Below are 14067 nucleotides of genomic sequence, written 5' to 3' on the forward strand. Positions count from 1 at the left end.
ATTGAATCGTGAATGATTAAAAGTATAAAGAGATGGATTTATTGGGTATAAGTCTGAGAAAAAAAAAAGAATCTGTGATATGCTTTTACATAGAATGGAATTGTATACGAATCATTCCGAGACGCTTACTCCGATAAAATATCTATACTTTGTATATTTTATTACGTTTTATATTCATATCCGTATTTGCATTGAAGAGTCGTAGCCGTATGTAGCGACTTTTAAATGCAACAGTTGAGCTCTCTGAACGATCTGCGTACGAGAACTACTGAATTATCATTGGTCATTCAATCGTCCAAGTTGTCCACGAACATCTGCGTTATGTAAACGCGGCATTATATGTACACAGAGATCAATGTATAATTTTACATCTTTTTATTACAAAATCTCAAATCTCTAGAGTCTCAAATTTCTTGAAGAATGATTTCGAAGATATTTATATTTGAAATGTCGCAAAAAATGTAATGTCTAATTTATTTCCAAATTTGTCAAGAAATTTACAATTGTTTATTGTATCACTAATAAATTATAGTATCACTACTAGCAAATATATTAATATATATGCATAAAATTGTGTCTATGTAACAAAAATATATAATTCTTCGATATACATCATAGGAAAAACCGCTAGATACAGCAATGAGATTCTAATCGTAACGGCGCATGCGCCAGAGGAGCTGCCTTATCAACCGAAATTGACGTTCTTGGTTCGCCTTGGCGGAGTCCGAGGAGTCGTCGCGCAAAGATGCCGGGGAACACCCTGCGGACGGACGATCGTCGTCGCGTGTGATCGTGTGAGTCTCGCGAGTGGATTTTGGAGCCGGATTTTCAAGGATTGCCGGTGAAAAATTTGAAAAGCCTACATTGGTGAACCGGTAAGTCGGCAATTAATCGTATTTTGACAAATCGACTGCGTGTTTTCATGGCACGAGCGGCAGGAAACTATACTATTGTAATCAGATATTGCGAAAACAACGGTGCGAATCGAGCAATTTGGTGGCCCTTCGTGTTCTTTGTGTTGATTGCGTTAATGCGTTCGATGATGATAGGCAGTAAATGTGCGAGAACACTGAAAAGGTGGAATAGAATGAAAGGGTCGTTGGGGGGGGGGGGGGGGGAGAGATGTGATCTCGTGTAAGAAACATTGAAGAGAAGAAAGAGAGATGGAGAAATTTGGAGAACATGTCAATAATGATATTTTTTGACACTTCCACTAATGAAAGAATTTCAATCACATTATAATTGTTATTTATTATTATATTTTTTTTCTCTGCGATAGCCGCATGTGATATCTAATAATATGATATAAAATTTTAAGAAAACAGCTTTTCTTGATATTATTAAACTAGAAGAATTAATAAGATATATAATAAAATAATTATTCATAGTTAAAATTAACTGTTTAAAGATTTTAGAATCGAGATTCTAAATACAAGTTTAATACTTATACATGATATATTGTTTTGTAAATTAGCAGAATTAACAAAAAATTTATATCTTCTTAGTCATATCTCTTTAGAGATTATAAATTATTGTACAATGCTGTTGCGTATATTTCGAATGATTAGTACACATGAATTGTCAGATTCCATATATTCATGAATTCCCTGATACTTGGCTTCATGAATTCTATAGGATCTCTTGTTGAACTTTGTATTTGCATATTCTTGAGGGGGGATAGATCTATGATCTTTTAATTATTCTATAATAATAATAATAGTTGTAATATTGAGACAATGGATTTTGATTTTTGCATCTGTAGGCTATTTGACAATTTTAATGTTTTACAAGTCCATAAAATTTAGAAATTTTTGAATATAAATTCTAGACAAAATTTCTATGGATTAAGTGCTCTTAAAAAATAATTATAAAAATATTTTATTTTACATAATTATATGAGTTATTCGAATGCTTTTAATATTGTCTATATTATTCAATATTTATTGCGATATACGCTTTTGATATTGTAATTAATTATCTTATCTCATTTTTTATCTCTATTCGAATAACTTTCCCATTAAATATTGTACAATATTGTATATTTTTAATTTTATTATATATAATAATAATAATTAATTATTGTCTAATGAAGACATTTGTATGATTTGTTAAATTCCATTTGTATAAAACTATTATTATTATAAAAGAATTTATTTTATTACAATAATAGATTAATGTTGTAGTAGATCAAGCATAAAAATTACGGATTCGTGCATTTTTGATTGTTAATAACAATTTTCATTTCATTTTAAAAAATGCAAAATTTGAAATATCGAACAATTTTGAAATATCGAAAAAAATATCGGACATTTACTCTGCCATTATTTTGAAAATAAACATTTTTTTCAATCACATACAAAACCGCGCGCTTCGTTCTCGCTTTTCATTCTCAACAGAACGAACATTTGGACATTTACGATTAATATTCCTCTTTGTGGAAAATGTCGCGTTCATGCCATTTGTATATAAATATATAACCGCATTTGTATATCTCATTATTATTTACCTGTTACTGCCGTCAGCAAAGGTAGAGAACATCACAATTTTGACATAACTTTAGTTGAACGACAGCGAACTTTAGCTTCAACTCTCTTTTTCTCTTTCTCTCTCTCCATCTCTCTTTAAGAGACGTCATGAGTGACGTCAAACATTTGGAAAATCGATTAAGTCTGTATAGGCTCGTCCCAATTTTCGGCCGGATGAAAGCTCCTTAAACTTTTACACTTAAACTTATTAATTTTTTGTTATGTAAAATTAATTATATTAAAAACTTTTTTCATTTCTAAATATCATTATTTTTTTCTATAAAATCTTAAATATTGGATAATTAAAATTTTAATAACGATTAATATTTTTGACAGTTATCAGCTGATGTCTGTCAAAAAATATTAATCGCAGATAAAGTATTATAACATATTATATTACTTACAAAATATTATTATTTTAATTATAATATGTTGTAAATAATATAATATGTATTTATAATATATACTTTTTTTCCGCGCGATTAATATTTCTTGACAGAAATCAGCTGATAATTGTCAAAAATATTAATCGAATTTGAAGTATTATAACAAATTTAAAACATTAATATTATTTTATTTAATTTTATTGTGGACTAACTGTTAAACTGCTAACCCTCGCGATGAGCGATGATAACTCTTGATACTAATATGAATACCCTATAACGCACAACGCGTATCGAGATAGTTGATCAGTGATCAGCATCGTTGAAAAGAGGCAACAATACTTCGAGACTTTCGAGAATCGACTCAACATGCCTTTTTTTAGAAAGGAAAAATGTATTTAAATAAATAGATATTTAGATATAAGTTTGTTTGAATTCTCAAGAATGTAAAATTATTTTTAATTTTCAATACTTGGATATTTAAGATTTATTAATAATATTAAAAAATCGTTATTTTTATTATAATATCTTATTTTATCAACTGTAGTAATAAACATGTAGTTTGAATAAATTATTTAAATAAATTATATCATGAAAATAATTCTAAGAAGCTTATTGCGTTACTTTTTAATGGAATTATCTATCTACATGTTTATTACTACTGTTGATAAAATAAGATATTACTATAAAAATAAAGATTTTGTTTTATATTATTAATAAATGACTTCTAAAATGTCCAAGTATTGAAAATTAAAAATAATTTTACATTTATAAAAATTAACAAATTATAATTGTGAGCTAATTAACAGTCAAATATCGTTTAATTTCTAAGCTATTGTGCATAGAATTATTATTATTATTAGAGTACCTTACAACTAGCGGAAGTGCCGGCAATTTTTCTGAACCCCGACTCTCGGCAATAGTCATAGATATTAACCGCAATATAAGTCGATATAGCTTATTATTCGCAACATTCTCGTTGCAAAAATTTAAAATTCAATAATACACTGAGCATGCCTGCAGAAACGCAAGCCAGAAATATGTAAAAAGACCTATGTATACATATATAATATATACATTAGTAAAAAATAATGATAAAAAATACACTCTCCTTCTTTTCCTCTCGAAAAGAGAAATCTCTTCAAAGAAATATCAAGTATTTTAATATTTATGAATATCATTGATTAAATCTTCAAAATAATCTATTATATTCTTTGTTTCGCGACAAAATATTTATTAAATATTATTTTACTTTGTTTTAATTAAACTAAACTTTATTTTTTTAAAATAAACTTTATTGAAGTTAAGTTATCGATAAACTTGCATAAATATAAATTTGGAGAAAAAATAAAATTAGCGCATTATAAAAATAGATATAATTCAATTATTAACGCGCGTTCTATTAAATTAATTGAAATGTGTTATAAAATAACTATTAAACATTTCTTATTTTTTATGTTTATAACATATGCACGTCGAAAAAATCTCTATTATGATTTATGATTTACATTCAAAAATTAAACACATATATACAATAATTTATCTTAATTCATTTATTTCAAGATAATGAATTTGTGATATATATAATATTACGATTAATTTGAGAATTTAATTCTTTTAATGTGTAATAAATATAAAAATAAAAAAAAGGTAAATTTAGATATCAAACAATTTGCAAGAATTAAAATAAGAATAAAAAGAATTTTACCGATACATCTGTTATTGCAATTTATATTATAATTATCAGAGAAAAAAGGTTTATTCCTAATTCTTTTATCTTATATATATATATATATATATATATATGTATGTATTAAAATATTTGATATAATTTTCACAAATACATTACATACCTTAAAATTTTTTTAAATAATTCAACACTCACCAATTTGATGTGCGGAATTGTAGCCAATGTTAATCTGTAAAATATAAACGTATAAATATGATATAAAACAATTATTAAAATATTTAAATTATTTATATTTCAAATCATTTTTTGAAATATTAAAATTAATATTTAAATTTTCAAATTTATTTTAACATTTCAAAAAATGATTATATTAGGCGCATAGTTAACTTTTTTATTCGTACTTAAAGATATTAAAAAACTATATAATTTGCAAAGAAATATTTTTTAAAGAAAGATAAAAATAATTACAAAAAATATTTAAATAAAAATATTTTACTATTTACTTTTACTATTAAATATTTTAAAAGAATTTAGTTACGCATTACATAAATAATTAAATCTGTATAACTTTTAAATATAATACAATGTAGAAATTGTATTTCACACATATACAAATATTTATTATTAAAAATTATATTTATTATTAAATATTCTAAGTATTTCAAAATATAAAATCTAGGATATTTTACATTCATTATTATACAATAATGTAGAATGTGAATCATTACCGCGAAGATAAATGGATAATCTCACAAATAACAAATGAAAGTTAAATAAATTATAAATTATATTTACCCTATCGTTGCTACGCCGTTGCCCGATGCCTCCCCGGGCCTCCGACCTCTCTTTTTCGCGTCGTTCCTTTATGGTTATGGCATCCACTCGAAACACTTGCACTCGCGTAATTTTTTTCGTTCGCGATGCGCGGCGACGCCCGGATTTTAGGTATCACATTTAGACGCGTTTCGGTAAAACGCGAAAATCGCGAGAGCTTATTCGCGCACAAATAAAACCGATGCTCTGTTTTCGCGTCGCCGCTTTTTTCAAGGCCCACTTATCGGAAGGCCTCATCGAACGACGATGATGCGGCGACTACTTCACGACGCACTCAGGAGTCCGCCGATATTCCAAGAAATGGGCACTACACTTCACTATGTTTTATATATCACAATTGAACGACATAGAAATCGGATCGACAACGTCGAAAAACTCCGGAAATTCGCGTCGAAAGCGCAACGGTAATTCGATCCGCCCATGTATGTACATAGTTCCAACTCGCTCATGAAATGGCGTCGCGTCGCGTAACGGAATCGCGATCACGATGTCATACACGATTTCGCGACGCGATCGGATTTGTACGATAATTAAGCACGTAAAAACACTAAACTCAAACTCGTACTGTCGCAATGAGAGCGCAAACGTTGATCGCGAACCGAAAATGCACCTAGTAACAGACAGGCTTATGCCAGTTACGAGACGCGCAGCACGCCAAGGACAAGGTCGTAGTGACGTAGTGGGAGAAGTTGTGTCGCGGGGCGCGGCGTACGTGCGAACTCGGAGCTCGGCTCGGCTCGGCTCGGCTCGGCTCGGTTCGGCTCGACTCGACTCGGAGCTCGGCGCTCGGCGCGGCGGCAATCCCCACTCCCCACTCCCCACCCCCCACCACTACGACCTTGGCGTCCGCGACGTGTTGTGCGTTCCGTAACTGGCAGTGCAAGTCTGGCATCAGTAGCTATTTTTAGATGTAATTCCGGTTGTTCGTGATCGACGTTTGCGTGCTCATCGCCGGTCCGCGACAGTACGAGTGTGAGTTTAGTGTTTTTACGTGCTCAATTATCGTACAAATCCGATCGCGATTGCACGTGCGAGTCCGTCACGCGACGCGACGCCATTTCATGAGCGAGTCTACTATGTCCACGGGCGGTTCGAATTACCGTTGCGCTTTCGACGCGAATTTTCGGAGTTTTTCGGCGTTGTCGATCCGATTTCTACGTCGTTCAATTGTGATATATAAAACATAGTGAAATGTAGTGCCCATTTCTTGGAATATCGGCGACTCCTGAGTGCGTCGTGAAGTAGTCGCCGCATCATCGTCGTTCGATGAGGCCTTCCGATAAGTGGGCCTTGAAAAAAACGGCGACGCGAAAGCGAAAACAGAGCATCGGTTTTATTCGCGCGCGAATAAGCTCTCGCGATTCTCGCGTTTTACCGAAACACGTCGAAAATGTGATATCTAAAATCCGGACGTCACCCCACGTCGCGAACGGAAAAAAGTAACGCGAGTGCAAGTGTTTCGAAAAATCAACGAAACGGTGTGGAGAGAGAGAGAGAGAGAGAGAGAGAGAGAGAGAGAGAGAGAGAGAGAGAGAGAGAGAGAGAGAGAGAGAGAGAGAGAGAGAGAGAGAGAGAGAGAGAGAGAGTGAGAGAGAGAGAGAGAGAGAGAGGTCGGAAGCCCGGGGAGGCATCGGGCAACGGCGTAGCAACGATAGGGTAAATATAATTTATAATTTATTTAACTTTCGTTTGTTATTTGAGAGATTATCCATTTATCTTCGCGGTAATGATTCACATTTTACATTATTGTATAATAATGAATGTAAAATATCCTAGATTTTATATTTTGAAATACTTAGAATATTTAATAATAAATATAATTTTTAATAATTTTTAATAATAAATATTTGTATATGTGTGAACTACAATGTCTACATTGTATTATATTTAAAAGATATATAGATTTAATTATTTATGTAATGCGTAACTAAATTCTTTTAAAATATTTAATAGTAAAAGTAAATAGTATAATATTTTTATTTAAATATTTTTTGTTATTATTTTTATCTTTCTTTAAAAAATATTTCTTTGCAAATTATATAGTTTTTTAATATCTTTAAGTACGAATAAAAAAGTTAACTATGCGCCTAATATAATCATTTTTTGAAATGTTAAAATAAATTTGAAAATTTAAATATTAATTTTAATATTTCAAAAAATGATTTAAAATGTTATAAATAATTTAAATATTTTAATAATTGTTTTATATCATATTTATACGTTTATATTTTACAGATTAACATTGCCTACAATTCCGCACATCAAATTGGTGAGTGTTGAATTATTTAAAAAAATTTTAAGGTAATGTATTTGTGAAAATTATATCAAATATTTTAATACATATATATATATATATATATATATATATATATATATATAAGATAAAAGAATTAGGAATAAACCTTTTTTCTCTGATAATTATAATATAAATTGCAATAATAGATGTATCGTAAAATTCTTTTTATTCTTATTTTAATTCTTGCAAATTGTTTGATATCTAAATTTATTTTATTTTTTTTTATTTTTATACTTATTACACATTAAAAAAATCAAATTCTCAAATTAATCGTAATATTATATATAAATATATATTATATATATCACAAATTCATTATCTTGAAATTAATGAATTAAGATAAATTATTGTATATATGTGTTTAATTTTTTAATGTGTATCATAAATCATAATAGAGATTTTTTCGACGTGCATATGTTATAAACATAAAAAATAAGAAATGTTTAATAGTTATTTTATAACACATTTCAATTAATATAATAGAACGCGCGTTAATAATTGAATTATATCTATTTTTATAATGCGCTAATTTTATTTTTTCTCCAAATTTATTTATGCAAGTTTATCGATAACTTGACTTTAATAAAGTTTATTAAAAATAAAGTTTAGTTTAATTAAAACAAAGTAAAATAATATTTAATAAATATTTTGTCGCGAAACAAAGAATATAATAGATTATTTTGAAGATTTAATCAATGATATTCATAAATATTAAAATACTTGATATTTCTTTGAAGAGATTTTTCTTTTCGAGAGAAAAAGAAGGAGAGTGTATATTTTATTATTATTTTTTACTAATGTTTACATAGGTCTTTTTACATATTTCTGGCTGCGTTTCTGCAGGCCTGCTGAGTATATTATTGAATTTTAAATTTTTGCAACGAGAATGTTGCGAATAATAAGCTATATCGACTTATATTGCGGTTAATATCTATGACTATTGCCGAGAGTCGGGGTTCAGAAAAATTGCCGGCACTTCCGCTAGTTGTAAGGTACTCTAATAATAATAATAATTCTATGCACAATAGCTTAGAAATTAAACGATATTTGACTGTTAATTAGCTCACAATTATAATTTGTTATTTTCTATAATGTAAAATTATTTTTAATTTTCAATACTTGGACATTTTAGAAGTCATTTATTAATAATATAAAACAAAATCTTTATTTTTATAGTAATATCTTATTTTATCAACAGTAGTAATAAACATGTAGATAGATAATTCCATTAAAAAGTAACTCAATAAGCTTCTTAGAATTATTTTCATGATATAATTTATTTAAATAATTTATTCAAACTACATGTTTATTACTACAGTTGATAAAATAAGATATTATAATAAAAATAACGATTTTTAAATATTATTAATAAATCTTAAATATCCAAGTATTGAAAATTAAAAATAATTTTCCATTCTTGAGAATTCAAACAAACTTATATCTAAATATCTATTTATTTAAATACATTTTTCCTTTCTAAAAAAAGGCATGTTGAGTCGATTCTCGAAAGTCTCGAAGTATTGTTGCCTCTTTTCAACGATGCTGATCACTGATCAACTATCTCGATACGCGTTGTGCGTTATATAGGGTATTCATATTAGTATCAAGAGTTGTCATCGCTCATCGCGAGGGTTAGCAGTTTAACAGTTAGTCCACAATAAAATTAAATAAAATAATATTAATGTTTTAAATTTGTTATAATACTTCAAATTCGATTAATATTTTTGACAATTATCAGCTGATTTCTGTCAAGAAATATTAATCGCGCGGAAAAAAAGTATATATTATAAATACATATTATATTATTTACAACATATTATAATTAAAATAATAATATTTTGTAAGTAATATAATATGTTATAATACTTTATCTGCGATTAATATTTTTTGACAGACATCAGCTGATAACTGTCAAAAATATTAATCGAATTTGAAGTATTAAAATATATTATTAAAAACATATTATTTTATTTTGTTTAAACTGTCAAACTGCTAACCCTCGATGACAGCTTCTTGATGCTAGGAATATAACGCACAATGCGAATCGAGACAGCCAATCAGCATCGCTGAAAAGAGGCAACAATACTTGCGAGAATCTACTTAACTTGCCGTTTTTAGAAAGGGAAATATAACCGCATTTGTATATCTCATTATTGTTTACCTGATGTTACTGCCGTCAGCAAAGGTAGAGAACATCACAATTTTGACATCACTTTAGTTGAACGACAGCGAACTTCAACTCTCTTTTTCTCTTTCTCTCTCCCCATCTCTCTTTAAGAGACGTCATGAGTGACGTCAAACATTTGGAAAATCGATTAAGTCTGTATAGGCTCGTCCCAATTTTCGGCCGGATGAAAGCTCCTTAACAAAAACAGATGTGAGATTTTCAATTTCAGGATAAAGAGAATAATGGGATTTACCTTCTCATCTATTTTTGTACACGATATGTCTCAAAACGAAAGGACGTTCTTTTAATAGCAGATTCTTTGGTCAATTTGGAGGTGATTTTTCTTTAGCAAAAATAACAAAGTATTAATAATTTCCGAATTATAACCGATTGAAAAAAAGTGATTTTTATAAACTAATCTTTGAAGAGATTGACTATATACATTCTTCGATTAATTATAAATGAAATTTATTTTAATAGAATTTTAGTTGGAAGGACATATTATGGAAAAAATTGGAAATGTACAAAAAGTGATCTTTCTCGATAATTTTTTATTAGGAAAAATCAATTTCACAATTGGGCAAAGAATCTGCTATTTATAGGATGTCCGATGATATTTTGGAATATTTTATACATCTGTTATAACGTTAACAATTTTTTTCTCGTAATGTCTTCATATGCTCTGTGTTTTTTGGTATAAAAAATATAAATAATTATTATGCAACATTTTATGTCAGAAGGAGATTGCACGCGCAAAAATCTTTAGTTCACGATAGTTTGAAACACATACGGAAAGCTTTAGCGAAATGTCAACAGAAAAGGCGTTAATTGAATTAATAATTTTACTTATGCAGGTGGTCTAATTATGTGTTAGAATAAGCTCGTTACGCTTTTATGTATATTGTGCGGAAATATGCTTCGCATGTACATCGCGATCTCGGAATCTCGCACGTCAGGCAATGCAATTAGGCTCGCGAAGGTGAACGATGAAATACGATGAACCGCATCACATGTTCGTTATTAATTACGGTCGGCGATAATTAGACATCGACGATCGAAGTGAGGTTTACCTTATTCCGACAGTGTCTACCGCGTTCGTCTCTCCGAAGCGACAGCTTATTGACGGTTGAAATAAATGTAGGAAATGGAGGTCAAATGGATTTAGGATTGATAATGAATTTTACATTCCCGCAAATTTTCTTCGTAAATTTCAGATTCGTAAATTCTTAATTTTACAAATTCTTGTTTCTATTTTATATTACAAACAATTTTTCATTCTTGCAATTTTCAGACAATCAATTTTTACTTGATACTGGTAATTATTTGAATATTATTATAGTTGGAACTTTTCTTCTGCCTTCAAAGCCAGGAGTTTTTCATTTTCGCAGCAACTTTCAGAATCCATTGTCTCGAAGAATTTTATGATTTTCACGGATTCTTGAATCCGCGCATCGTTGATTATACTCATCTACGATTTATTGTTAGTCAATAGTTTTCGATTTAGTCCATTTATTCTTGTTTCTATATATAGGATATAAATACCTATAATATAATACGCGTGTCTTTGATGTACATGCGATGTCATGCGTTATTTGTAAAAAATATTAAATCTCTTTTAACAAAATTATTAAGATATGGGGATATACATATATAAATTTTTTAAACCGAACTTTAGAAATATAAATAAATGGCAAAATCCTAGAAATGGATTTATATATTAATAGAATTTTAATTTGAAATATTTTTTCCTGTCTCGCGCGATATTTAACGATAAAATATTTAAAATTGTGAGAAGAAAATACAATCATTAAATTTTAGTGGAAAAATACCTTCAGTTTTCAATATATAAAAGAAAAAAATATCGTCCTATTCACCAATTGTGCCCAAACGCGCTCTATATTCGGTTCCACGGGGAAAAAAAGTTTAAAGCAAAACTAAAATATACAAGTTTCTAGTAAAGGTTTCTTTATAGGAAACGTATTTTTCTATTACACTAACAATAAGCAGTAAAAGTCGTTTTCTGCAAGATTCTAACAAATAGAAGCAGCATATATGTATGTATATGTTTTTCGTGCGGTATACGGGATCGTAAGGTACGCTTTAAACATTCATTCTGCGCTTTGTTCATTTTTTCACGGATACAAACGTCCACCGGGACGATGAAAATGCCCGGGCATCTTTGCGTTACACTCGAGAGTTTCAGAAAGAATCGGAAGGAAGGAAGTAAGTATAGAGAGAAGATTAACGCACAAAGTCTCTCTCGCACATCAAGTTTTTACAAGGACGAGGTCGAAATGCATTTGTAAGTTGCAAATTACACAACGTGGATCTTTTATGCGCCGTATATACATTTCGACCGGATGTCGGGGTCACCGGGGAGAGAACGGGTGTCTATCCTCGGAGGGTGGAAAGGAGACTTCGACCCGCCCTTTCGAAATGTCAAAGGTTACCGCGCAAGTCACCGCGACGTATCCCTGTTTCCCAGGAAGCAATCCCCTGCGAATCCGACGGTGTTGTTTTTGCTCGTTCGCCAACGATAATTCGCCATCATCCGCGAGAAACCAAAACAAGTCGGAAAAATCTTACATCTGTGTAGAAAATGTTGAAACACGAACGCTCACGATCGATCGTATCCTCGAAGAATTTATTTGCCGAGGGAGAGGACGTGTGCGTTTATATTCACACATACATGTATTTATCAATGAAATGGATAAACGACTAAGCGGATGACATTTCTGTCAATGTGACGCAGAAATGCATAATTCATGATAAAAATTTCCATTTGAAAATCAAGTTTACAATAAAATTTAGTCGTTGATCGTAAATCCGTGTGTATATGTATATGTATTAAAATCTCGCATAAAAATTGCATAATACATTTCTAGCAGTCGTGCAAATATACATAAGTCAAGAGAACGGGTATTCTTACTTTGTCCGGAAAAAGACTCTTCTCTACATATGTAGGTCTGTCTGGGTTAATAATAATTATCTTAACGATCCCACATTATCGATGCGTTCAGAGCCCTTTTGATATATTTTCGCGCGCAATTATTGCATTAATATCGACCCGGAATATCACACACACACACACACACACGCAGTTGCACTTTTTCTTTGCGTCTCGCGAAAGGTCAAACGTTAGACCGGCATTACCAGCACGTTATTGTATCGAATTCCGAAAATCCTATCTGATACGGTCGAAAAGGAAAGACAGACAACATCTTCGAGAGACAGACGTTAATTAAAGACATCAATTAAAAATGTTACCCGAAAAATGCGACTCTTTTTGTCATCGGCTCGTTTGAACAATCTTATTTTCGATCAGTTGATTGATATTTAATTCTTTATATATAAAAGTGAAGAGAAATAAAGCAATGAGCTCTTTGGCGCCGGATATTCCGATTAGGAGTTAAATAAGTCCCAATTAGTCCCTTTGATCTTTTATAGAATATAAAGTTTTCTTTTATCATATAGTATATTATAAAGTGTTCGGAATATTATACATGCATAAATGTCTCTGAAAAAAAAACGCTATAAATATAGTTTTAATATTAATTTTAATTTAATATTTTTATAGATTCTCTCTTGTTAATTTAGAGTTAATTTTTCTATGGCGAAAAAGTTGAGAAATTCGTTTCTATTACATTTTGCAACTGAGAGTGAAATTAAAGTTCTAATATAAAAGTATAAATTTTACCTGAATTTTTAATAGAAAAGTATAGTTTTATTAATCTTTTGATTTTATAAATTAATTAAAGTTTGTGAAAAAAATTTTTTCTTTCTTTCTCAATCATTTATAATTAGAAAATGATTGCTGTCTCGACATTTTCGCTAAAGAAAAATCGTCTCCAAAAACACAATTACAAATGTTTATTATTGCGTACGCTTCATGTCTGTCTCTCAAATTCGATCTAAAATTCGAGTGAACAATATATAATAAATTGCATTGTTTTTATCGTTATCCATCAGGTAAAAATATGTTTTCGAATGAATTTTTCGCGAACGAGAAAATACTTGATTCAAGGGGGTGTATCAATACAAGGGGGAAATATCTTTGGTGAGAATTGCGATATGCATAGGTGACGGGATCGGCTGTTTACGAAGCTTCCGGCTGGCCTAGACGTAACGGCGCGCCGATAAAGCGCGGATTAAACGACGTTTCTCCGTTATCG

General features: G+C 30.1%; 1 protein-coding gene across 2 annotated transcripts in view; it reads left to right on the plus strand.

Annotated features, from left to right (window-relative positions):
• The first annotated feature begins 639 nt into the window (after window positions 1-639).
• The window catches only part of Rdgb (retinal degeneration B), a 40136-nt gene continuing 26708 nt past the window's right edge, over window positions 640-14067 (plus strand). Inside the window, exons 1-2 of one of the 2 annotated variants that reach the window (XM_083038870.1) lie at window positions 640-875; window positions 7668-7701. The gene's annotated coding sequence lies outside the window, so the exon portion shown is untranslated. The remainder of the gene's footprint in view (window positions 876-7667; window positions 7702-14067) is intronic. The other variant, XM_083038866.1, reaches the window with a different exon arrangement.

Source organism: Prenolepis imparis, unplaced genomic scaffold (assembly GCF_030444845.1).
Source record: "Prenolepis imparis isolate NDT839.2.m4 unplaced genomic scaffold, iyPreImpa1.0 SCAF_5, whole genome shotgun sequence".
Lineage (NCBI taxonomy): Eukaryota > Metazoa > Arthropoda > Insecta > Hymenoptera > Formicidae > Prenolepis > Prenolepis imparis.